The following is a 26,675-nucleotide window of genomic DNA, read 5'->3' as shown; positions in this document are numbered from 1 at the left end:
CATCAGCGTAGGATACAATCTTTCCATCAGTTACACATTGTACAATATCATTTATATAGATTAAAAATAAATGCGGTCCGAATATGCTTCCTTGGGGGACTCCTGCATAAATATTTTGTATTGAAGACAACGAATTTTTAAAGTCAACATATTGTGTTCTGTTCGACAAATAAGATTTTATAAGATCGTGAGCTTTTCCTCGGACACCATAGTTTGACAGTTTATGTAGTAAAATTCTGTGGTTTATCAAGTCAAAAGCCTTAGTAAAATCTATATATATGCCTGCACCTATTTCCTTATTTTGAAACATATCTATAATGATTTCTTTTTGAGTCAGTAATGCTGTTTCAGTGGATCGATTCTTTCGAAAGCCGTGCTGAAAGTCAAGGAGCAGGTTATGTTTTTCAAAGAAAGATAGTACCCTACCGTGCATTAATTTTTCTATACCCTTCGAGAACACTGGCAGTATAGAAATTGGACGATAGTTAGGAATCAAATTCTTGTTGCCGCTTTTGAAAACCGGTATCACTCGAGCCATTTGCAGTGCCTTTGGAAATACAGCGGTAGATAATATGAGATTGTAAATGTGAGTAACAGCGGGGCATATTAGGTGAAGAACATGTTTAATGGGCACTATTTGGAGACCAGTTGCATCTACTGACTTGCTATTTTTTATATTACTTATGCACGAGAAAACTTCTGTGTAGTTCGTGGGCGCAACGAAAAGGGATGATGGAAAGCTGCTTCCCTTCATGAATTCAATGTAATTTTGGCTGCACTCTTCCTGACTCTGAGATGCCTGTAAAATAAAGAAATTGTTGAAAGCGTCAGCTAAACAGGTCCCATAAATTCGTTTTCCTTCATGCTGAAAGTTTTCGGAAGTATCACGGGTATTTCGTTGCAATAAGCAATTCAGTTTTCGCCAGATTACATCCGACCGCTGTTCTTCAGGGCTCCAAAATACATTTGTGAAATAGGCGTCTCGAGCCATTCTTAGTTTTGATGTTAGATTATTTCTGTACTTTTTGAATTGCCGAAGCAACTCTTCATCTTTTGATTGTACAAATTGTGCGTACAATCGGTTCTTATGCTTGACCATTTGGAGCAAGTCGGACGTCATCCAGGGTTTCCGTGCTTTTGGTGACGTGGCTGTCTTTCTTAGTGGAAAATGTGCATCATATATAGCCTTGAATGTAGTGATGAAGTTAAGGTAAGCGGTATCACTACTATCTTCCTCGAAAACGTGGTTCCAGGTCTGTTGGCTAATCGCAGCAAGAAAGGATTCAAGATTTTTGTTCGTTATAGATTGTGTATAAATTATTTGCCTTTTGTAATTAACATGTACAGCCTTATCAGCTATCATGACGATTCCAAGATGATCACTAATGTCGGTATAAACTACGTCTGCAGTTACTAAATTACTGTCAACATTTGTAATGAATACATCTAATAAAGATTCACTTTCTAGAGTCACTCGCGTCGGCTTTGTTATTACGCTAAAAAAACCATTAGCAGCAATTAAATACTGGAGTTCTTTTTGGGATTGACTCAATGAAAGCATATTTATGTTAATATCGCCACCTAGGACCATATCTACAGATTGATCAGATGCGTAGCTAAAAATATTTTCAAGAAATTCAAAGAAGTGATTAATGGCGCCAGATGGTGGCCTGTAAATAACGCAGAAAAGTTTGTTAGAACTTCGTAGAGTGAGCACTTCGTAATCAGCAGTTGTGGTCGTGTATTCTACGACTATTTCGCACGACAATGTTTCTCTAAGCAGAAGTGCGACGCCGCCTCCCCTTTTATCTTCGCGGCTTTGATAGAAGCACTGATAGCCGGGACGGTGAAATACAATTGATGCTGGTGTGTACCAGGTTTCAGTTAACATGATCGCAGTAAGTGACACTCCGAAAGTATCGAGTAGAACAGTTAATTCATCTTCTTTGTTTGTTAAGGATCTGACGTTTAAATGAAAAACTGACAAAACAGATTTTTTTGGTTTCACTATATGCTTAATTTCGTGTGGCTGATAACCCATGTCGAGAAACAAATTTTTAGGTGTCTGCAGGTATAACTACACAATTTGACGCAAATCATCAAACTTGGTGATCGCCATGACTGCTGAGGTATCCGTTCTGCGCACAAATATTTTACCATTCCGAGTCCATATATATTTCCACTGGCACTCCTTTTTCTTTGCATTTGCCGCACCGAACAGTTTTTTCATGGAAGGGCTCAAGTGCTCATTAATGAAGATGGGGGTTTTGGGTTCAAGTTCAATGTCCTCTGACGTTATCCTCAGCTTTCGAGCTTTCTCAAGAAAGCAGTCACGGATTGATCTGCGAACAAACTGCACCACTATATTTGGCGCTTCTGTATTCCCCGTAGTTCGGACGCGGTGACAGACCTCGATGTCTCCACTTTCAAGGGGCATCTTAATAGCCTTCGCTATATTTTTTGTGATATCCATGACATTCTCGTCTTGCGTCTTCGGAACACCTTTCACTTCAACGTTGTGACACCGCATGTGCTGTTCATTTTGTAGAAGTTTCACTTCATGCTCTTGAACTTGAGCATGCAAAGCGTCTCGTTCCTTTTCTAGTTTTACTACGGATGTTCTTAGCTGTCCATTTTCCAATTCAACGCGGTTCACGGACGTTTTCATTTCTTCATAACTCTCGTTTATGAATCCTAGGCTGTTCTTTATGTCGCGGATGTCCTTTCTTATGTCCCTTTCGAGACTTTCCCGTAGTTCACGGAACTCTTGTTTAAGTTCTCGTTTCAATTCCTCAAAAAGTTTAACAAGTTCCTTTGACATTGCCACTGGGCAAAGGGGAAAATAAGCTTGCAGTTCGGATGACGCAATGACAACAACAGTACACAAGAGCAAGTACAAGCGACAGTTGGTATGGTAGTTGGTATGACGCAATGACAACAACAGTACACAAGAGCGAGTACAAGCGATAGTTGGTATGCAACAGCAGCAGCAGCAGTCACGGCAAACGAAAAAGCTCCCAGGCTAGTAGGGCAAAATTTCACCACCATCAGCCTTTGACAGCCCACAAGCAACCATTGTGGCGTGGACTATCAGAGCTGTTCAAAATTTCGTTATAACTAGGGACTTCGACGCCTACGGCGACTTGTGATACGCCATCGCGGCGATTCAATCTTTCTTTTTTCTTCGACGTTTAAATATAATCATTTCTCAAGTTACGTCGCATTGTATGCTTGTCCGTCTTCTCAGCGAGCAATTCCCCGCCTGCTTCTTTTTCTTAATCCAATAAATTGTGTGGTGTTAACACAAACATGACCATATGTACTTCTTACCATTCCCTTTCCATTCCAGGGAACTTGCCACTATCTAGCATCAACAAGTTCATAGACCAAAGCTTCCTGACATTAGCCGGCCAGTGCGCGTGTGCGAGCGTCTCAGTGCGCGCTTTCTGCTGCTCACTGAACATCGCAGCGCCGACGCCGTAGCAGAAATCTTCCTCGCGGAACTGCTTGCTACACATCCGAGTTGTAGCCGACGGCTACTTGCAGGTTCTAAATTTCGCGATCCAAGCTTCACACAGCTTCTTCTCCTGCGGGTACGTGTGAAGGTGGACACCGTTCCGTACGTCCTACACTGCGGCACCAAGCAATAGCCTACCATGTTGGACGCCTTCAAAGATAGCCACTGCCTATTATAGTGCTTTCAGTTGTTGTTAAGCAGACACCCGAAGCGGGAAAACCTCCCCACTTCATCAGAACCGCAGCGCAGGTGGAACTTTAAACTTTCGTTTTCAGCTCGCTTCGGCGCTTGGGAAGCAGACGACGCGGCCGCTGTGTCCACGTGATCCTTTATACCACTTCACGCCGACGGCAGCGCCAGCATTTCCAGTGGTGGAGCTCGCCTGCAATATCATTATCTCCTTTGATTTCTGCAGTAGTAGTTTCTTACTTATGCACCATCACAAGGCCTGACACGGAGAGTTTCTGCCAAGAGGAGCGATGCGACCCGGCGCGAAGGGCGCCATGAGGAAAAGAGAGAGAGAGAGAGAAACATTTACTTCATTCCGGCCCCCTGTCCGGGGCTACGGGGCGTTCAGCGGCCGCAGGACCAATGCATACCAGAGCCGGTATGTTCAGAGGGAACTCATCACTTTTTCTTTCCCTGTAGTGGTGCACCGACCGCGGGGCGAGAGGGGGGCGTAGAATTGTAACATCCCCTCCCCCTTCACCTAGACGGTCTCTGGGCGAGATTTTTGATGAATTGGCAACGAAGCAAAGAAAACTAAAGTTGTAAGCACGCCGCAAGAAGTCGGGGCTGGCGCTTCACTGGGTGGAGGCAATCTTTATATAAATAACTCTATATATAACTTGATTGGTCTTTCTGGTTAAACATGCATTATTATATATATATATATATATATATATATATATATATATATATATATACATACAATAATAACGCCTCGTTATGACAAAGTTGAAAGAGAAGGCAGAATTACATCGTTACATATATATTACTTCGTTATATACGATATTGCATGTACAGCAACAAGAATTCCTTTGAGGATGTCAAGAGGAATTCCCCTTTTATATATATGCAGGAAAGAGACGAACGAACATTTTGGAAGACTTATGTAGTTAACGTTTTCGGATGGTGGACCAGCCTTCGTCAGGCCTTCGCTGCACTTCCACTGATCTCTGACGAAGGCTGGTCCACCAGCCGAAAACGTTAAGTACATACGCCTTCCAAAAGGCTCGTCGTCTCTTTCTTGCATATGTTAGGTCGGGTCCTGCGTGCTGAACTTTGAGGAAACCACCTATATATAAGCGGTAACAAAGAACGCCACAAGTTAAAGAAGCGGAAGAGAAGGGCAAGCTGAAGGATAGAATAGCCCTACTATTCAAATTTAGTTTAATTTTTAACCTACTGCAAACCGCCTGCTTCTTGGCCAATTCCCCATAGTGGGTATGTACCAGTGTTAGGAAATAAGTCAAGGCAAAAGTAGCAGTAGGTCAGAGGAATACTTGGTTTTTTGAGACGGCTACGGTTCGGGTGTGTCGTAGCGCTTGGAACCCGTTCAAGGCGCGTGGTTACCCTTACATTTTGGTGGCAGCGTTCATGTTCACCCGCAGCAAGACGCCCCACAGTACGATGCCTTCGCTCGCATCAGTGCCATAATCTATGTCGGCACCGTCATCGGACATTCAACTGGACCCCGCTTTTTAGGCGAGCGACGCGTAAAGCTACCAGTACACAACAGTTACTGCCATCCCGACTTAGCGGCTCTCTTGGACTCTTTTGAAGCACGCGTTGACCAGCGACATGCTATCCGCTGAGAACTGTTTAGTCCAGCGTATGTCTTCAGCGGAGAGTCGCCATAGCCGACCTCACCACACGCGTTTCCAGCCTCGGGTCGCTTGCTTCCACTGCTCGAGCTCCACCTGTCTCGGCACCTCAATCACCCTTTCCCAATTCCGACACGCAGTAATGTCCGGGATCCTTCCCAGGTCCACCTACCTTTGACAGACAGACTTCATGGTCTGCTTTTCGTATGCAATTTGAATCTGTCACTGCTCTCCACTCCTGATCACCTCACCACGAAGCTGAAGTCCTCGTGTCTCAGTTTCGCTCTGCTGCCGCTGAATTTCTGGAGTTCCTGCCGGCATTCGACCATTCCAACTACGCAGGTCTCGTCTCAACACGCCAGTCCCGCTATGGTGATCCCCATCTTCAGCATTTGCACCTCAAAGAATTACAGCACGTGCAACAGGGCCACTACAGCGCGCAAGAGCTCGCTGCTCACGTCGATCGCCTGTCGTGGAAGGGTGTGGCTGGTTGTCCTAACTCCACCGCCAACTTCATTGGTACCAAAGCCTTCATCAACGCCATCACTGACCTCAACGTTTAACGCTTCGTCGGCCCCGTCCGCCCGTCTACAGTTCAGGCTGCCTTAGCTATTGCCTTGGAGGCTCACATAGTGAAACGCTCCACTGCAGTGCCTCGCACCTTCCCTTTTCCAAACCAACAAGTGTCAGCAGGCCAAGCCTGCTGACACTACAATCAAGCCCGGCACATACAATCAGCGCTGTCCAACCATGCACTGCTATCAATGCAACGAGATCGGCCTTTACAATCGAGACTGTGCGTCGTACCTCTGCGTCGGAAAAGGAGGAGGACCCTACCTAAGTCGTCAAGTTTATCTTCTGTCACTGTCCCCGCCTACAGGTACTCCGCTGCAAGTCCCGATAGGTGAGCCACCCCAAAACGTTGAAGCCCTAGTGGTCACCGGTGCAGCTTCTAATATCACGACACGAAATCTGCTCCCCATTCACTGCCATCTGAATACGGCTACTGTCGCAGCAGCCGGCCTCCTCCTAGGTGAAGGAACTCGTTTACCATCCCTTGAAGAAATCTCGATGATTGTGACTGTTTTAGGAAAAGTGTAAGTGTCCCATTGATTTTGGTACAAAACCTCTGCGCACCCTTAATTTGGGCTGCAACGGGTGCTCAAAACTGGGAGCACGCGTGGACTTTAACCACGCGGGGTGCATAATAGGATTGCACCCTTACGACTCGGCACCTGAACAGTCAGTCAACACAGTAGCCCATAAAGTGCTGTCCTCGTGTGTGCGCTCGATGTTTAAGTTGGTCAGCCACGCGCCCGCAGGAGCTCGCTCCTTTCTTTGCAATGGCACTTCGTCGTTGCATAAGCATTTATCTTACTCTCGTACGAGACCACGCGTCCTCTCAACATGGATATGTGCGCCAACGACCGTGCTTCTACCGAAGCCCCACAAAAATCAACATGTTCGCACACCACCGCTTCCGTTTCCTGTGCTGGCAACATCTGCGGTAACTATACTATTGTCTTTTGCTGCGTGAGATACCTGAGCATTGCGACATGGAGGCATGCTTACATGCAGATGTCTTTGTCGACTGCACTATCTGCTAGCGACCGAGCAATGAATTTGCTGTCGTGGTGGTCAAACTATCAGACAGGCCACTGCGCCTAGACTCTAGAACTGTGTTGGCAAACGGGGCAGTCCTTTAGCCCAGCTCAATCCTCGCAACAGTGCAACACTACTTCTACGAAGAGTGGCGATAACTCCGTCGACTCGAATGTGTTACATTTCGGCCCAAACCTAATATCCGAGAAGTCCGATATCCAAGCATTGATGGTAAAATTTCGAAGGTTGTTGGCTTTATCCCCGAGCGAACTTGGCTGCACTACTCTTGTTCGTCGCAAAATCAACACTGGCTCCCGTGCACCAGTTCTGCACAACACTCGTGCTTCCGCTTCTGAACGCGCTGAAATTACAACTCAAGTGGAAGATATGTTACAGCGTGGCATCATATCTCACTCGTTCAGTCCTTGGCCGTCCCCAGTAGCTCTGGTGAGAAGGACGGCACTACGTAATTTTGCGTCCACTATCGCCACCTATAACAGCATTACGAAGCCGCATGTATACCCTCTTCCCCTCCTCGAAGACGCCTTAGATCTGCTTCACGAAACCAGATTTTTCACTACACTCGACCTCCTCTCCGGCTACTGGCACGTCGGCCTCGACGATAATGATGCGGAGAAGACTGCTTTGATCACACCGGATGGCCTGTACCTGTATCCTTTTAACCGGATTTTTTTCGGGCTCTCTAATGCACCTGCAACTTTCCAACGACTAATGGGCCGTGCCCTTGGACACTTGAAGTGGTCGATGGCGTTGGTGTATTTGAATGACATCACCGTTCACGCTCCCACATTTTCGCAACACCAACGGCGAGCTCGCCTTCCGCCCTCTAGATGATGATGGGCTCCGCATAAAGCCTTCAAAGTATTTCTTTGGCTATTCAGAAGTTACCTACTTGGGTCACGTTGCGAGTTCCCACGGCATCAGCCATGACCCTTCAATGCTACAAGCTTTAGCAAGCATTCCGCATCCTACAACGGCCACACAAGTTTTTTGGGCTTCGTTTCCTAGGTCCGCCGTTTCGTCTCTGGATTTGCCGCTCGCGCTGCACCCCTCCATGAACTTCTGACGAAAAATCATGAGTGGCACGGCCCTGAGAAGGAATGAGCCTTCCAGAACATTAAGGCGGCCTTCACGACTCCACCGACACTCGCACATTATCAATAGGACGCCCCTAGCGTCATACACACTGACGTCAGTAGTCTTGACGTTGTAGTGGTTCTTCTACAATACGACTCTGAAGGGAACGAGAAGCCTGTTGCCTATGCCAGTAGCCACCTCAGTGAAGCAGAGAGTCGGTACCACTCTTCAGAACTTGAGTGCCTCGCAGTATTCTGGGCCATTGAGATGTTTCGTCTTACGGCCACGGCAAGCGTTTTACTATTGTTACTGACAACATTGCACTGCGCTGGCTCTAAACAAAAAAGACCTAAATGCTAAACTTGCCCGGTGGGCCCTCAAACCTCAAGACTACAGCTTCACGTTCGTTCACCGTAGTGGTTCTTGTCATCACGACGCCGATTACCTCTCACGCAACGCTGTCGTTACTAACTACTCTCCCCCAGCATTTGCAGTACTCGATCTCCGAGTTGCACAATCAAAGGATAGCGAAGTCTGCAACATCGTCCGGCGCCTCTTTGGTGATACCAGTACACTTATCCGCCGCCTCGAAAGACTTTCATCAGCTTAAACAGTCCGAGATGGCGTCCTTTATCATCGACGTACAGGAAGTGAATCGTGCCTACCTGTCATGGAGGAAGGAAACTGAGGAGAGGCCCTACCCCCTCCGCGCGCTAGGAGAAAAGTGTGGAGGAAATGACGTAGTAGATTCTCCTTTGTATTGCTGTTTTTTTATTTCTTTGCTGTAGTGGCCCCGCATTTCGGGCCACAATGGCGGCTTTGTTATTCTGTGCGCTCACACTTGTTGCTCCGTTGGTTTCGTACCGTGGCAAAGGCGCCGTGCGGGCAGGTTTGCGTTGGTCTCCGTGTTTTGTTGCGCTGCGTTATCTGGACCGTGCTCTACCGGATGCTGCTGTGGCCAGGTGGGACAGGAGGAACTAAAGTTCGTGAAATGAACGCGCATGCAACGCTGTACGCAATGTACCGCGCTACGGCAATGGCGACGGACGAAGGAATATCCGCGGGAAATTTTGCCCTCTTTGGCAGAATCATGCTAACGTGCTAACGATTGTATAGTATTGCTGCGGAGCGCGCGGGTCCGAGCAGCACGGTTGCGCGCAGCGCGGCGTGGTTTCGCGAGAAATGCAAAGAGAGCTGGCCCGATAGGCGGAGCAACGTCATGAGCAACGCCAACTTCCGGCTTCACTTTCGCTTCACAAAGAGTGACGTCAGGGCCTCTCCCGAGTTTCCTTCCTCCGTGCTACCTGTGGTGATGCGACCGTCCATACTGGATGGATGGTCGTATTGAGCGTCCCCTTTGGAACGGGGCGGTGGGTTGCGCCACCAAGCTCTTGCTATTATACTGCCTAATGTCCTACCTAGGTTAAAAAAAAAAAGAACACTATGAACTTCCACAACCAAATTTTCTGACCTCCTATTGCGAACTTTCCTTTTGTACGTTTCCGTTTTTTGTTGTTTCCCTACTTTTCTTCCACCAATCTTCCAATAGCCTCTTACTAATCTCTATTGCGGACATGTTTACTTTTCCACCGCTCTCGCTGAACCCAAGGGCTTCAAGGAGGCCAGTGGTGCCTCAATCGACCGCTGGGCAGATATCTCCACATTTTAATAAAACATGCTCCATCGTTTCCCTAGCTTTTCCGCAGCAAGCACATGATTCTTCCTTCTTATATCTCGCTTTATAGGTGCATGTTCCAAGGCATCCTGATCTCGCTACGAAAAGTAATGAGCTTCCCTTTGAGTTATCATGAATTGTTTCTTTGCTGATTTCGTTTTTTTCCTCTTAAGTAGTTAATCATGGCAGGTTTCTTTTCCGTTGCCGCCACCTATGAGATTATTTCAGCCTCTCCGACCTTCCGCTTGACGTTCTCTGTTGCTGTGTTGCTTACCCTACAGGCCGCATACTTGCTGGTAAGGTTCCTAGTTCTTTCCTCCACTGTTAATGTTTTTCCTGTACAGATACCTCAACACTCTCCCAGCCCGTTAACTTTCTTCCATATTCCTCAGCCGTTCTTCATACTCAATTTTACTGTGAGCTTCCCTCACTTCAAAACTAGTCCAGCCCATATCACCCTGCAAAGCTTCATTTGTAGTCATGAGCGCCCAATGCGAGGCATCCCACTGACCTTTCGTTCCCATCGAGTCCCGATTGTAGCCCCGATTTAAAGCAAGCAACCGCATTTCCAAAAGTAAGTCCTGGAACCATTACACCTTTCCACATACCCCGGAGCACCTCGTACATATTGTATCCGCATAGCGCTCTGTGCTTCATTATGGCTGCATTTCTCTTCCCCTTCACTGTTAGTGTTTTTTCCTGTGTTTCCATATATCTATTGCCTTCGTTTATTCATATACCAAGGGATTTATCTGACCTAACAGCAACAGCGCCACTACTAAAACGGCAAGTTAAATATTGGCCCTGTATTCCATGGATATTTCACGAATAGACATTAACATTCCCGTTTTTCTGTGACGTAAATAACTTCTATGCGAATATTTCTACGTTTTGAAGCGTCCCTACAGGTAATCTTTCAAATAAACAGCGCGTCTTGGCTAACGAAACAACAAGCATACTTCACAAAATTTTGACATTTCTTGGCTTCGGTGCTAGCGCTTTTTGCTTTTTAATGTTGGCAAGTGTGGTGTTTGTTTCATTTTTATAAATATTGTAATTTTGTTTCATAATCCACTGTGCCAAAATTCCCATTGGGAATTGCAGTATCAATAAACAAACAAATAAAAGCCGTGTACATTCTGTTGGTACATTCACTGTTTATGAGTCACATGCATGAACATTAGACCAAACCTGAAACGTCTACGTAACTTGCTTACTTCACGATAGCTTATAATATATAGCGCTCCCAAACGTTTGCTATATATAAATTTCAATGAAATTCACTGAAGTTCACTAAAGCTTAGCGGAAACTTTAGCGACCTTGAATGTCATTTATATATGTCATTTTATATATATATATATATATATATATATATATATATATATATATATATATATATATAAGCATTCTTGGCAACTGTACTGTATTTGAATAAAGTCCGTTCTGAAAAACAGAACAGAAAAACGGAACAGCGCAAAAATAAATCAGTTGCTTTCAACGTAACTTCATTGAAACATATAATCACGATTCCACGCAAAATTGTCACAACCTCCCTCCCCATCGACAAGAATCATGGATAGAATTTTTACCAGATTTGCTTGCATGAGCTGCCTCATGTGTAGTCTTTGTCGGCCTACATCACCTCAGTGTAAAGTGAAAAAGTAGTGTACGAGAGTCTCACTAACTACAGCAACAGCACTACCATAGGACGCGCCAGTGTTTCAGCTTGAGCTTTGATGCTAGATATGCATTGTGCAGCCAAAGGTTATCAGATTTGGCTACTCAAAGCTATATTGCGGTACATTTTGTCTGCTTCAGTGTGAAAAATATTGAGATAGCAGAAACTCAACTGTATCGACAATTACCTAGACCATAACATCTCTACGGCCCCTTCTAAACTCTTTCTGGCACTTTCGTTCACTGTAAACTAGAACGTGCATCTACTGTGTGGATCCATTAATTCAGTCTCACTACTAACATTGAAGCTGTAAAGAATCGTAGCACACACAATTCATCTCCTCCCACTACTCCAATGTTTCCAGCATATCAATGAAAGCAGTGTTACGCTTTCCATCGCTTTCTTCACATGGACAGATAGCACGTCTCGCTTTGTTCCGCAAGAAGTATAACCGCGATCTTCATCTAACAGGAGTTACCTTCCTATCCTGCATTCATATGACCTTGTCGTGAAGTCTCTCTTCCTCATTGTACAAACCAACAATTTCACTCTGTCGTTTCTCAAACATGTAATGACTGGAACACAACTCGACCACCTCTGTAGTGTCTATTACTATCCAAGTGACTTTAAGTGTGCACTTGAAGAGCATGTTTCGACCCAATATTTGTGTTCGTAGTTTTAATGCCCCACTCTGTTCTATAATGCCCTAAAGGCCCTGAAGTTACCTAAATAAATAAATAATAGCACTTTGCTGCGTTGCAGACATGAAGACTGAGAATTTTCTTGTTCGTTTGCACAGCAGGTAGTGGAAGCATGCTTATCTAGAAAAAGCACGTACTGAAAGCGGAAAAGAAATCACACAAGACCAACAGCTTCCATTACTCTGGGTGTTTTTATTCAAATTCTCGTAAACCCGAAAGAAAAAAAAAAAGCTTCTCGGTGCAGCATTGCAGTCAGCACTGAATGAAACAGGGATGCGTACACAACTCCACTATTCCGAGACATGAACAAAGAATGAGAATACTAAAGAAAAACAGGGTAGAGTGTGGACAGGCATGATACACTGTCAAGAACAGAAAAGCCAAGGGCACACGAACAAACCTACATATGCTTCGACAGCGAAAAATAAGCCTTTTTTTTTTCAGTGGGCCCATGATATACCACGCAGTGGGCACAAGGTCAGGACTGACAGGTCCCCCAACCCATGTATTACTTTCATTCGTTACATGGGCACCAGCAAGGCTCTAGCGTGACTTTGCTTGATACCCTGAATAAGGGAGCACAATTTACACCCTGCAAGGGGAGTGAAAAAAAAAAAGAGTCGAATGCCGGGTGCAAACCAGTGCACCCCACTGGGTCAACACCCTCTGGAGGGTGTTAACTGCACAATCACTCCTTTTATTCCCTAACAAGGCGCATGTACACAGAGTCGGAAATAAGCAGTCTAACAACAAATTAAAGGGCAAACTTCACATTTTTTTCTCGCTCTTGTAATGCGTTAGAGAAACCACGTGGACACAGAATACCATTCAAGTACAGGCGGCAAGAAAAAATGTGGAGACGAAGTTAAAAGAAATTTCGAGAAACAGTTTCAGAAGAAGGCAAATGAGCCCTCTGTTAACCACTTCAGCAATGGTCACTGCTTTTGTGAACATACAGAGGCATATTTTTACAAGGCTGTTGAACAGGAAATAACGAATGTGACAAAGAAAGGCTGGTTACTTAGTTTCCTGTCCGCTTCCAAACAGGGTGCGCACTTCGAGACACCCGAAGCTTTCCGAAGCTTAGCACTGCTCACAGCATGCAACTTAGTAGACATGCTATTACTTGATGAGTGATACCAAATATATCTTTTCAAGCATAGCAAAACAAAACCACGCTGAGTGAAAAGTTTCTAATTTGGTAAGTGTGGGTCTATGGAACCTGAAGAGGGGCTCGCTACAATTACAAATTAAATAAAAGGGGGAGTCCAGCCCAGTACGAAGTGAAACACTATAGTGGCGGGTTCCACCATAGTTGAAGTGCACAAAACCACAGATGGTCACCTCGTTGCCACTTTTGCAGTGTGTCCAAAGCTATCACTACAGCGATGTGTCTGCTGTTTCAAAGCTCACATTAGTATAGGCAAGCCAGGGCGATCGACGTGCCATTACTTACGATTTCATAGGTATACCAATGACGTCGGTGAAAACGGCATAAATTTGGCTCTAAAGCAGGAAACAAGGAAAATACTACTCTACTTAATAATATGAAGAGATGTTTCTGCCTAATTTGCTAAAATGAAACAAGGGCTGTCATACTGAAGGAACTTTAGTTAACCCCATAAATTCTGTAACTGGAGTGATAGCAGATGAGGATTCAGCCGTGGAAGTGAGTCCTTTGTTTGCAATCACTTCTGCAACTGAAGCCGTCTGCAACCAACTGGGTTTGCACATGCAAGTTTGTTGGTGAACACAGTTATCATTTCTCGGCCCAAACAATGCACGCATAATGAAAACTACAGGTCAATAGGGAAAAACAAGTAATAATGAAGTTTGCAGGACATGTCAAACTTCCCTGCTTCTATTGGCTGCGACTGCTTGCTGTCGTCAAACAGAAGAAAATAACCAATTGCTACATAAAGATGACATGCTGATGTCAACACCTCAGCTGGGGTAAAAAATAAATCTGCACAGCGAAGTAAATCAGCAGGTTTTGTGGCTGAACAGGGCAGTCTTGCTCAAACTAGAGAGAAATCAACCACGAATTCCCCAAAATGCGTAAACTCAAAGCATTAACCTCAAAGCTCAACATCTGGTATAGGTCTGTGTCACAGATTCGCAAAACTTCCACCATACACAGTGGTGTCTTCATATGGAAACAAAAATAAAAGCGATGTCTTTACTTCACAATAAGGTATATGCTCACGGGAATTTAAGCATAAGCAGCTGCAGGGAGAAAAGGCAAACAAGAAATCAATAGTGAAAGAAAAAAAAAAGAAGGAGGCCGCCTTTGAGGGCCTAACTCTTTTTTTGTCTTCAGGTACAAAAATAATCGCCTTTGCACTGTATAGAAACACATAATGCTCTCCTCCTCCGACCACGACCCTCGTATTTACTTTTTTTACCCCTCTTATGTCTGTCTTACATTACACACACAAGCGGTAGCTTCACTTAACTGTTTTTCACGCACAAATACACAGCACGATTCACAAACACGAACGGGGTTGGATTCGGGACAAGAGGGGAGCTGCAAGACATATGAAGAGGCTCTTTTGTTGTTACTTTCCTGAAGGCATATATCTCTCTATAAAGTGACTATACATCCTGTATCGATAGTCAAAAAGAAAGGAAGATCAAATGAAAAGCAACTGTGTGTGCCGTCCCTCACATGTTGAATCCGTGTTCAATATACGAATGCACATGTGTATGTCTATGTATGTGTGCATGTGAGGCTGTCAAGTGGAGAAGGCTACAATGTGCTTTTCTTATGTCCACGTCTTTTTTTTTTTTTTCTGGCTGTGCGATGGTCAGTATGTCCATAGGGGCGGTGCGCATCTTAGGGAACCGCATCGCAAGTACATCAGGGTGTTCCGACACAGTCTACAAGATGCACCGCTGAGACCCTCAGTGGTGCTTGCACTCATGCAACAGCATCACGAAATTTTCAAAGGCCGGCTGGCACCACACATTTGAACCTGAATCACTTTTTGTTAAGGGTTACAATGTATGCAGCCAACACAGTGTGCGTGGAACCGGGAGGGCTACAGAGCAGTGAACAACCAGATAACTGGCTCACCCAGATGATACGCTCAGACGGGCTGACTTGCGCCAACGATGACACCAATCGAACTCGCCAAAAGTAAACTTTGCGAACCTCTCAGATACTACTAACACAGCTCGCCACAGCCCATGGACTTGACAATGGTACTTGTTTACTATCCTGTGAAGCACTAACAAGCTCAGGAAACTTTCTTCCCCCTCACACCACTGTCTTAATGCATACACAAGGCTCAGAGAATGCGAAATGTGTGCTTTTGCCAAAGCTGGTCAAATTTTTCAGCCTAAAACGACTATACCATGCTTAGTTTCTTTTCCTTTGTATCACCCTCAACATTATTACAACAACCTTGAAGTATGCATGCCTGTAGCTGTTCCTTGTGTTTAGTACTTTGTCATGAAAAAAAGAGATACACTAGTTCCAAGTGTGCTTGATGTACGTTCTTGTGACGATGCCAAAAGGCAAGGCTGCATTAAAAGCTCCACTGTTCCATTCTTTATAGTGGGCCATGTCACCTATAAGGACAGCTTCACCAGAAAGTGAGCCATGTTCTACAAACCTTTTGTCTCACTACTTACAAAATGAAAAAAAAAAAAAAAAAACTGGCCACAAATAAAAATGCTAGAGCAATGTTGTTGATGTTGACTATGTTAAAGTCTCATTACAATGACATCATTTTGGAAAGAAGTGATCAACAGAAATTGAAAGAATAAAAAAAAACACCTTTTGGACAAACCCGAGCGCCAAAGCGATAAAGACGGCACGCTTAACTGACACTTAAAGCTAATAAATTAATTTAACACCGATGCAGGGGGACAACAGCAAGGCAGGACGACTTGGGAGAGAGGCCACAGTTAGACCGACAAGAGTCGATTTTTTTTTTCACAGAACTGGGTTTTTGACCACCCATCCTCACAAAAAACACTGGGGGCCCAGACAACGAACAAAGACGGTGAACGGCACACGTCACACGAAAAGTTGTCAAATACTTTTTTCCTCGGTTGTGCATGCAGGGCCATCTGCGCCGGCATGCACGCACATAAAAACAGTGACATCGATATCTCTCTCTCTCACATCTGTTTTTGGTTTCTTGTGTCTCAAGCATTTGGCACAAATATATATACTTCTTGCACGTCCATCAGGCAACCGGACACGGTGCGACAAAGGCGGTGATATTGTGTCCCATTGTCAAAGGGTCTCCTTACACAGAGAGCAGGAGGCTCGTTTTGCTGTTCTCAACTTGTTACGCGTCGTTTGTTACACGCTACAGCTGACTGACATGACTTTGGTCATTCTTGTAGACGGTGTCAAGGTAAGAAAACGGCGCATCACCAAGTATGCCGGCGCTCTGCACCCAGAGGCGCAGATTTAGAGTGGCAAACCAATTCTGACCACTAGTCGTCTGCAAAGCCAGCAGCACGAATTGGACCAACAACAATCTCGGGAACTGTCCAGCTATTAGCCACTAACTGACTCTTAAACATTGTACACCCTCTAGGCTGCGATTCTGTGACAATTCTCGTGAACCTTGTATGCATTTCCTTCCTTTCAGCACTTCCCTGCCATGAATGACAGCATGTTTACATGCTCGCGACGTTCATGGTAGAAAAATACGGCATGCATTAATGCAGACAAAATATACTATAGCTGACAAAAATTGCACCCTAAAAGGATGCACAATATTGATCTGCATCATTTACAACACAAGTAAGGCCCTTTGTACACTCTAAAGGGTGAAAAACTTTAAGAATGAAGTTAACTACGCCATTTAAGGCGTGCTCGCCAAATTATGCAGCTCAATAGTACTTTTAGGAGCCCAAAGCCAAGTAATGAGTCTTTGATATCTGTGCATATTGCATTGTAAGGACTGTTATATTGTTATAGGACGAGTTTTCCCATTGGTGGGAAGCAGCATTTGCCAACTTTCTAATAAATGACCACAAAGGCCAGCTTCATCCGAAGGTTTAACCACATGCTTAAGAATGGGTTTTTTTCTTCTTTTAATCAGTTTCCTGTGGCAAGTGAAGTGTTGCATCTTCAAGCACCTGCTCAGCACTTTGATAATACACCATGCCTTATGCCTCTCTTTTGAGGCAGTTGTTAAATGCAACATTTTTTTTACTTACGTTTCGGTAGAACAGGCAGATATGCTAATGAGAAAAAAAACAGCAGGGGCTAAGACCACACATACTAAGCTTGTCTCGGCACGCATGACAAAATTAAAATGAATGAAGAAGAGACTCAGCATTCCTCTTTCAAATGCTGATCGATATGTGCCAGTCTTGTTGGCAAAGCAGCAATAGCCGACAGAATTTTGGCGAGAGGGCACGTACTACTGTCAAGAACTCGACGCCCTTTGTGGTGAGCTTGAAGTCTCACAGAAGTTGCTGCCATCTTGTGAGATGTCCTTATCTTGCATTTACCTGCACTGTACTTGGACTTCCTGGCAATATAACACTACACATGAGCATTACTTCACTGAAAAGAAGTTGTGAACATGATGACTACCATGCAGCAAATGTGCACCAAACATGGGGTAAAATCATTGACAGTACAGTAGTGAGATTCCAGGACAGTTTAGACGAGTTGATCCCTTATCAAGCCGTAGCAGACGATAGGAGCCGTAGCAGACGACAAGGCAGAAATCAGTCTTTAAGAACGTACAATAGTCCAATGGATGATGCACCAACATTACAGCTGTACAGATTCTGAACATATGCAAAGTGAATCAAGAGCTTTGATGACCATCTAGCCAAGTGTCATCGCTCAGCTAGCTTACAGAGCATTTGATATACAGATTAATCCGTTGATACAACAAATTCATTTGCTAATTAGAACTATTCTATAAAAGCATTCCGAGACGTGCCAAGCAGCAAATTCAAGGGTAATAGTGATTCTCTAAAAAAGAAAATGTAAAATCTACAAATCTTGAAACTTCGATCTGTCCACTAGAGACTTGCATCATGAAAACACAAGTGTTCAATTGTTTTCAGTCGGCTGTGGGCACAAGAAAACGCTTTAGGCATATGTAAACAATAAATCAACTGCATTTTAACGTTTGCTAGCATATAAAGTGTGCAATGTACTCGAACTTGCTAAATAAGTCTTCCATAAAGAAAGGAGCATTTAAAGACTCTGCAATGGCACCAAAATGTGAACGACAAAACAAAAAGAAACAAGTGCTGATGTGTTCATGCAGTCCAATTCTGTCAGACAACAAGTCATAATTCTGACAAACACCGAAAAGCTGAAAGAAACATGAAAAAACAGAAAATGGGGGGCAGAAAATTGCAACTGGCCAAAACAGGAATTGGACAAAAATAATACAAAAAAACTACTATATTACACTGTTACTAAGGGTTACCATTATGCATACCCTGACTGAGAATGTGAAAAGGGGAAGTACAGCTCACACGCAGTAAACTTCAAAGAAAAAAAAAGAAATTGCAACCACAAACTATACGAGAACAAAAAATACTTGGAGAAAAAATCAGGAAGAATGCAATCAATTGACAAGAGTCAATGCAAAATGAAGGAAGACAGAAATGTCAAGCACAAAAGAAACATGATTACACAACACCAACCACATAGGGGAAAAAAAAAAGGACTTCCTTTAGTTAACCATCACGTGCCACAAACACCTCCACACGTGTATCAGATAAACCTTGTAATCCTTATCATGACAACCACACACCATAGAGATAAAAAAGACAAAATAATTTGGAAACGCTTTTTGTCAAACAACACAGCTTGGCTGGACACGTCTTGAGGCAAAGCAAAACACACATACTAAAGGGAACATATCTGCCAGGTGCTGTCTGCTTCAAGCGTTCATTTTATCAGCTTCTTGTGTCATCATATCTAGCTCAAGTTGCCACATGGACACACCACACCACCCCTTGACTTTGTCAACACTTGACATTGAAAAACGAAACAAAACGTTCATGACATCTCGGAACTGCGCACCAGGAAACAGTTCCTCTCCCGTTTTCTGGCAGGTCCCAAGGTTACAACTTCTTAGACGAAACGGAAAAAAAAAAAAGTACACAGACGGCAACTACGACTTAGTGCGCCGCCGTTTTACACTTTGCACTGTTTTCCACATTTTACGAGCAAGGACAATGAGAAATCTCACCCTGAAGTCATTCCTGGCAACAACAAAGCTGCGACGGAACCTGTTTTACACACACAGTACGCACGTTCATCGAAAGACAACACAGACCAATGGAGCGGCCACCTGCATTCACTGACACTGCACAGACCCACAGGGCCCAGGAAGTGGTCCATGGTTTGGCATCTGGTAAAAGGAAAGCTGCAGCATGCAGCCTTCACTAAAAGCACACAGGCCATGAAGTGTGTAAACGGACTGCTCACTGAACTTTGTAGTGGGGCGGCACTTGCCAGACTTTTCAGGGTAGATGCACGTGAGAGACTACATTGCTGATCCGCGCGCTCCACGGATGCATTGCGGCGTGTTCATCGACACCAAATGGCTACCATGGCAACAAGTGGACGTACAGGACGCTGAGCAACGCCGCGATTGGTCTGCAGACTGAATCCCCGATTTGATCTGCTGTGTGAACGTACACTCGCCTACAAAATATTGCGGGGCGCTCGAGCGCGTGGTGAAAGAACCCTGCTCCCCTTTTAGCAGCGCACCCCTGGTGTCGAGGACACGCCTACAAATATGCGCGTCCCTCCGAGAGTGCAAGCGTGCATGTTTCCACGCTTCCTCCTTGCGCGCCGGCGATATCCAAATGTAGCCGCGAGGTGCCCCTCTTGTGGTATGCACTGTGGGTACTTCGACGGACAAAACTATGTGAAGCATGTTTAGAAGTGTGAGCTTGCGTGATTTCCGTTGTATAAACGAAGTTTTGCCCGTCGAAGACGCCACAGCGCCAATCGCAAGAAGGGCACCTCGCGGCTACATCTGGATATCGCTGGCGCACAAGGAGGAAGTGCAGAAACATGCGCGCTTGCAGTCTCGGAGGGACGCGCATGCGCGCAAGGTGTCAGTCTCGACACCAGGGCTGCGCCGCTAAAAGGGGAGCAGGGCCGTTTCACCACGCACTCGTTGCTCCCGTAATATCTTGTGGGCGAGTGTACATTAGGTGGCAAGCAGGCGCAGTGTATTCTCAAGCCTCACTTTCGCGAGATTTTCCGGGACTCAGTACTGGCCGAGTCAAAGTAGGCGGCCAACAGCGCTAATCTCACTACATTCACGCTGTGCTCGTAGCCCTGTCGGCCGCACACTCGGACACCTTCCATGCCAAGTCACGTGACATCTCCCGAAAGTGATTGTATACCCAGAAGCGATTGCTTGAGGGTGCTGCCACAAAAGGTACACGGTCGATGTATTTATGGCATGGCACTTTACGATGTCAGCACATCTGTTCTCACACTGGGAGGAGACAGCATAGTTATCCTGGCTGAAGCATGTTTTGTGTGGTTATCGCGTAGTGTGGACTAGACATGCCGATGTCATGTGTTGCCAGGAGGCAAATACACCGAAAATATGTTGCTCGCCGCCCTCACTTTACAACTGCGAAACCTGGAGAACTCGAGGACAGTCCTTGCTGACGTTGCTACAGCCAAGGCATTTACGGGAGCCCCGCTACACAAGCAAGTGGCAATTCCCTTTACATATGCAGCTATGAGCTGACGACACATCACATAATATGGTAAAGAATTGGTAAACAAGAAAAAAATGAGGAACAGATAACGACATAGGCTGAGCTGTCCCTTCCTGCCTCCTTGTCTTGCCATTACCATTGCCTTTGTGTCCGCAGGGTAGAAAGTCTCAGCTAGTAAATATTTCATGGCCTGCTTGTCTGAGGGCTACGGATTGCCAGTTAAGTGGCTCATAAACCAAATTAGATTTTGTGCGAGCCAAACCATGATGACACAGACCAGTTCGCGAGTTGCTTGCCCCGGGCATTTGGTCCAGTTTCAACACAAGCACAGCTCTGCAGCGCAGTACTAAGCTGCAGGCATAAGCTCTTCAAGCTCGTACGACAGCGCGCGTGCACACAGTGGTGTACGTCTCACCAAGGTATGATGCGGCACTGCGCAGTCTTGTCGTACGACTACCAGTACAACGCGGGCAGGCTGCTACACAAAATGGCAGTATGTGTTAATGAATCAATGTTTTCCTTGCACAAAACCCCAGCTTAGTGGTTGTGCGTATATGGCTTGCACACTCCTTGCTTGGTTAATTATACTCAGGGTGGCTAAATTTCAACGAGCCAGTGAAAACGGGAACACACTCCCAAATGCACATCACTGTCTGGACCAAATGACACAGATCAACACTACAGAGAAGGACAACATGTGGCTCGTTCAACACATTCCGGCCAGGCCTGCCGGTTTCATTCAATACAGTCTAAACTTTGAAGGACCAACTGCCGGGGGAAAGTTTCCCTGTAGGCCTGTGCTTGACTGAGAACAAGATCTAGCATAGGATTGGGAAAGAAACATCAGCAAAAAAAAGGCGATAAAGAGGGGCAGCAAGCGCTCTCCTATCCCCTCCCTTTCTCAGTTGTGCAGATGCTGACAAAACATTTTCGACCAGACATCGCAGAAAGAAAAAAGAAAGAAAAAGAAGACAAACAATGAACAGCAACATGCCACAGCGCAACACAATGCACTTTCTCTGTCTCAGAGGAGAGTCTTTCGTCTCAGCGTCTCTCTCTCTCTCTCTCGTCCGCCCGCTCTTCGAAGGTGAGAGGAAGGGACACAGTGGGTGTGAAGCATTGTGTCGCCGCTGCACTGCCGACAAAAGGGTGAGAGAGAGAGAGGGAAAAAAAAGAGAGAGAAGCACAAGAAACTGGCGAAAGTCTCATGGTCGTTTTCTTTCTTTCACTCTCGGCCTCTCGCTGTGTTCCTTCCCTTTCCATTTTTTCTTTTGGCTTTTTCTTTCGCATCCTCATTACCGCTCGCTCATTGCTGCTTCGTAAAAAAGTCTGCCAGAGGTCCGCGCACACTGGGAGGGTACGAGAAGGGTGTTGCTGTTGTAGTGCTGGCGTGCGTACGCATGTGCAGGCTTAAGCCCAGGACTGCTCACGTGACACAGGACAGGAGACAACGAACGTTCTAAAAGAGAAGAGGAGGCAAAAAAAAAGAGAGAGGGGGGAGATAGCAGAGATGAAGCCATTGGGAAAAGGGAGGGAGGGGGGCAAAAAAGAGGCAAAGTATAACTGTTAGGGAGCACCCACACATGGGAATGACACGTGGAAGGGGGCCTACGAAGCAGAGGCAAGCAGACTTCTCCAGGGATTCTCAAGTGACGCAAATTCTGAGAAAATCTGAAAGGTGGAGGAGCCACACTCATGAAAAAGGAACTTGTGTCCATTTGAAAGTGGCATAAATCTACAGTGGAAACCCAAGCACGTTACTTCGAAACAAAGCTTCACAATTGTGAAAATTTATAATCAGGTCTCTTTTCCCCTTTTGTCCTACTTACTTTACCTTTCTTTTATTGCAAATTTCCTCTTTCTTACCCTGTTACCTTTCTTGCAGCCACAGGACAGTACAAGTGTCCACCGGAAAGTGGGCCAGTTATGATCCTCACAGCCCTTCCCTCTCTTTGCCCTTTTTCGTCTGTATAAGCACACCAAGCAATAACTGGTATACTACTAAAACATGATTTGTATTTTCAGCTACGACGCACTCTCTCCGGGGTGACCCTATTGGATTACCCTGTGCTTTCACGATACACTCAGGTGGTTGACAACACTACTTTTCACCCTTACTAGCCATTATGTTGCGTTACCAGCTGTCACGTGGATGCACGCAGGGTCACCACCAGTGACAACTTCCTACTCTAGCGAGCCATATCTCTACAGTTACCTCCACATTCAGAAATGTGCCTTAACTTGAAGCCACACCATGACTTGGTCAATGGACCTTTCCAGACATGCGTGCGCAATGACAGCGGCAGCCACAAGGCAGTATGGGAAGTTGTCAAATGTTAGCTGCCATTGGAGAGTCGTTCGTCTGCCTTGCCTGCAGAGTGTGAATCATGCGTGGCCCTGCACTCCCTTCTCCCACAATGCCTTGCACTTAACCGCCAGCAGAGGCAGAAGAGCTTCTTGTGGCCACGGCGGCCAAAGCTCTGGCTTCCCATACTGCCTTGTGGCTGCTGCTGACGATGTACGCACATTTCCGGAAAGGTCCATTCCGGCTTAAGATCACGCCTGACAGGAACGTGCCCGAGATGCTCCTGGCCTTTCTTTGGCCGCGTTCACGTGAAGCGTTACACTTGAGCTGTACTTGACTAAGTCAAGCATAGGCTTAAGTTTAAGGCACGTTTCTGAATACGGGGGTTTAGCCTACACTCTAGTCTTGCGTGTCTGAGCGTGGGTATTAATTCCTTAAAATGCAGCAAACTTACATCAACCTGACGCCCACACAGAGATTTAAAAATGCGGTGTGCACAGCATGCAAAGTGCTGTGACAGCAGAGCCAGCAGACAGCACCAGAACCTAAGTTGTTTCAGATGGCAGAAAGGGACACAATACCATCAGATCTCTTCTCAAAGGCATACATGGCTCCGAGTAAGGCAATCAAAGGAATGAAAAGCACCTTAGCTATGAACTACACCTAGTCAGCACAGGCTTCAGAAAATGCTTAGAAATACCCTGAGTCGAGGAACCCAGACAGAAGACTTAACTGAGTCATCATCATCTGCCTACCTTATGCCCATTGCAGGACAAAGGCCTCTCACCTCAATCTCTAATTACCCCTGTCCTTGTGTCAGTGCCTGAAAATTTCCTAATTTCGACACACTGCCTACTTGTCTTCCGTTTTTGACTGCACTTCCATTCCCTCGGCACTAATTCTGTAACTCTTCACAGATAACCACCTATCTGCTCAACACCATCTCGTGGCCTGTCCAGCTCCATTTGTTCTTAATGTCAACTAGAATATCGGCTATCCCCTCTTGCTCTCTAGTCCACACAGCTGTCTTCCGGTCTCTTAACATCACACATTAATTTTTTCATTCCCACATTCAATGCGCAGTCTTTAAGCTCCTTGACCGGAGAAACCTTCACGAAAAACCTCCACTGAACCCCAGCCAAATGCCAGTCAGCGCTGGGCTTGCTGAAGGTTTGCTACTGAAACTTTAAACCCCAAACACATGCAAAGAAATGTCCGGCTTTAGCACCAATTTAGGCATGCTTTGCACAGACAGACAAAGCCTAACAACGCAGTTCATGAAATGGACCAGTCACCCGAGTCGTCTGCCCACCTCTGCTTCTGACCTGCACAGTGACTAGAAACAATGGGCTTTGCACAAAAAAGGAGGACTACACAATGCCCCATGGCAGTTTTAAAGACACACGAAATGGGTACCGTGGTAACAGATACGAAAAAGGCACAGCACACCCGAGTGACGCAGTTCCACGCTTGGAGCTCAAGAGGCAACCACAAGCAATGAGTTTTCTGTATATTCTACGTGGTACTGCCCAACATCAGAGCATCCAGTTCATGGCATGCAATGCCGATTCAGTAGCGTAGCCCAAGATGCATTGCGTGCGCTCACTCGTTAAAATCGACATGGTATGCATTCTGCGTCAACAACAGCTTGGTTACTGCGCACTCATGCTGATGCAGCAGGTCGAAAATACCTCGAAAACGCATTCGTTGTGGTAGCTGCTTTATGGTGCCTGCTTCGCATATGGATTCCCAACATTTAAGCACTACTTGACACCACGAACACATGGCTGCTTTTTTTTCTAACTGCACAAGTTTTTCAGAGAAGACACCGTGCATATGGTAAACCTTCGCTTATACAGTCGACTTCCATTAATTCAACCCTGACGGGACCAATCAAAGTTACTTAATTATCCAGCGGGTAGAATTAAAAAAGATGCAGAAAAAACACCAAAATACAACACTGATTCATTTGCCAGTATTGGCCCGGTTCTAACAGGCCCCCAAAGAAAACACGCACGTGCCTTCTATGTGTCCAAAGTATAACACTAATGTAGAGATAACACCGAAGCTCATAAACAAAGTAGAAATCTAACGCGCGCCTGATTTTTAGCAAGAAATATGGGCAAAGGTTCAATATATGTTGCACAGTAGCGGCCGTCTTTTCTTTTCCTAAAGTCAGCTTCCCCGCACGGTTCCTAGATCAGCTTCGCCACAATACACCTCTGTTATCCGTTATCCGTCAAAGTATACGAATGCCACAAATGAGGTTTTCGGCCCAATTTTCATGGGAGACAAAAAAAGCGAAAGAAAAAGCACGTGTTAGAATCAGTTAAACATTGCAATAAGATGTCGTGAGCTACCATTATTCCTTGAAAATCTTCCTAGGGCCGGCTGGAAATAGGCACTTTCGACAGGACATGACGTGTGTTCAATGCATTCGCTGTGCCTTAAAGCTCGTCTGATTGCCAGTACATGGGTCCCCTTGGGGTCACCACAGGGCTAAGGCATATGCATGCTGACTGGCCAAGTTCAATTTATCCGCCGAAGGCCAGCTTTAAGATTGAAATAAAGGAAGCTTGGGCCCGTAGAAATGCACAGGCACTGGCCTGGCCTTTGTGGTCAGGGTCAAATTAACTGAAAAAGCGAATTAACCAGAGTCAAATTAATGGAAGTCTGCCGTATATCATACGAATACGGTCGTCCTGACTGAATTCTTTGGTGCTCCTTGACAAAAACACAACAAATACCACAAGACGAGGCCAAAGAATTTGTAATAGTGAATGATGGCAGCCTCTGGCAGTTCTGGTGAACTGCAGATACGCCCAGCCCTGAAACGACAGCCAGGCTGAAAGGTGAAGTGCCAACTGTTGACTACTAACACGCCATGACGCCTGGAAGTGGCTTTAAGGTGAGCCTTACAACAAGCCGCTGCAGCTGGCTAGTGGTTACAGCTTGCATGTTTTACATGACGGTGCAAGATGGCAAACCATGGCAGTGCGATTAACAGAATTATAAAAAAATCAACAAACACTGATAACAGTGTTACTCTAAATAGTGGATGACCTCGCTCTATTTAAATTAGTTGCTAGAATGAAAGTGAGAAGCATTTGCACATACAAATTAAAATGCGTTCTTCTATATGTGCAAGTTGTTGAGTGCACGAAATTACACGGGCCTGGGTTGTAGCGCCGTCCGAAAACTGTAGAGCTCATCTCAAGCACAGGCCTTGCTGGCCTTTTGCTTGAGACGAGCTCACCGGTAAGCTGATGGGTCACTGACCGATAAGACCGACGTGTTGTTCTGGGATCCATGCCTATCCCTAGTTCAAAGCCAACTTGCTAGGAAACAAGGGATTCATACTAAGTCTTGAAACGTCGTCTTATTTTTGTGACCGTGGCCGGGAGTCATGCAACTGCTCGTAGATTATGAGCAGAGATGCCACATGGATTCCTCGAAACAATGTTTTGCATAGTGACCTGTATAAGGCTTTGAAATGCAATGAAATGGCAGGAGGTTAAAGTCACCTCCAAGTTACGTGCACCACCTTCGCAAATGTAAAACAGTTACGCTGCACCTTAAAG

At 45.4% G+C, this 26,675-nt stretch overlaps 1 protein-coding gene across 12 annotated transcripts in view; it reads right to left on the bottom strand.

The window, feature by feature from the left end:
- Nucleotides 1–12,270: 12,270 nt before the first annotated feature.
- LOC126543780 (CUGBP Elav-like family member 1-A) overlaps nucleotides 12,271–26,675 on the bottom strand; it is a 575,682-nt gene continuing 561,277 nt past the window's right edge. For all 12 annotated transcript variants that reach the window (XM_055062366.2, XM_055062365.2, XM_055062364.2 and 9 more), the window contains one exon: nucleotides 12,271–22,248. The gene's annotated coding sequence lies outside the window, so the exon portion shown is untranslated. The remainder of the gene's footprint in view (nucleotides 22,249–26,675) is intronic.

This window comes from Dermacentor andersoni, chromosome 10 (assembly GCF_023375885.2).
Source record: "Dermacentor andersoni chromosome 10, qqDerAnde1_hic_scaffold, whole genome shotgun sequence".
NCBI lineage: Eukaryota > Metazoa > Arthropoda > Arachnida > Ixodida > Ixodidae > Dermacentor > Dermacentor andersoni.
The sequence above is the reverse complement of the archived record's forward strand: the minus strand, read 5'-3'. Positions and strand labels throughout refer to the sequence as shown.